The sequence below is a fragment of the Aethalodelphis obliquidens genome, unplaced genomic scaffold, assembly GCF_003676395.1.
Source record: "Aethalodelphis obliquidens isolate GAN/ISIS:26980383/991018 unplaced genomic scaffold, ASM367639v1 scaffold40, whole genome shotgun sequence".
Taxonomy (NCBI): domain Eukaryota; kingdom Metazoa; phylum Chordata; class Mammalia; order Artiodactyla; family Delphinidae; genus Aethalodelphis; species Aethalodelphis obliquidens.
This window is the reverse complement of record NW_020837984.1, coordinates 12,817,110-12,818,119: the sequence shown is the minus strand read 5'-3', so window position 1 is coordinate 12,818,119 and position 1,010 is coordinate 12,817,110.

Sequence of the window (1,010 nt, the reverse complement as noted above, 5' to 3'; positions counted from 1 at the left end):
GCCGTATCCAAACTGTACTTTGAAGGAATCAGAAAGTACTGCTTTTGAATGACTTCCTTCCCATGGCAACTCCCAAATCCAGTCCAGCAAGAGGCCTGGACGCTAAGTGGCTTCTTCAAGCCTTCAGGTGATGTCTGAGCAAACGCAAGGGGCAATCAAATTAGCCTAACACTGGCCACTTCCGAGCACTCACTCGAGATGACAGTTTCAGCTTCAAAAGAGGTATGCAAACTGGAATAATGAAATGTTCCATTTTATTAAGTTCCTGGCCAGAGGGAGGGATTGTATTAGGAGAGAGAAAAGGTGGGGATTTTTTAGCCTGATTTCTGTGACGCTGATAAGCAGTAATTTTTTGCAGAGGGGGCAAAAATGTAACCCACTGCAATAAAACCATTTTCATAATACCGTGGGAATGAGTTTATTGCTCCGAGGCAGGCATGCCTCCTCGTGGCAGCGTGAGCCTCCGTCTCCATCTTTCATGGGTCAGTCCGACGTTTTTATAGTGCTGAAACAAGAGAGAGCACTTATGGTGCGGCCCTTCTCCATCTGTGAACGGTTAGGGTAGAGGCCACCCCATTGCTTTCACTTTGGGTCTGATTTCTGTGTCAGCTCGGACTGGGAGTGACACGGTGGGAGTGGGATGGCTCATGAGGACAGCTGCACCATGTTTTCAGACCATGAATAGTTAGAAGGACCGAGAGTGAATGGTTTTTGCATGAATCCGAGGAGGAAAGTACCATTTCCTCTCCTTTCTGGCTCATCAGAACCTTGGCCACGCTGTGTTGGCCTTGCTTTCCAGAACTTTGTCCAAGTTCATTTCCAGAAAGTGGGACTTTCCGTCTTTCACTGGACCTGGTATAAGCCCGGCCCTGAAACAGCAACCCAGAGAGCTGGTTAGATGCACAAATGGGAAGAAAATGTGTATTTTATGTGTGTGCCTCCACATTTCGGCCTCTGCCAGTAGCATCCATGTGACTTGTGGTGGAACACGTGTATTTTCCTATCATTTC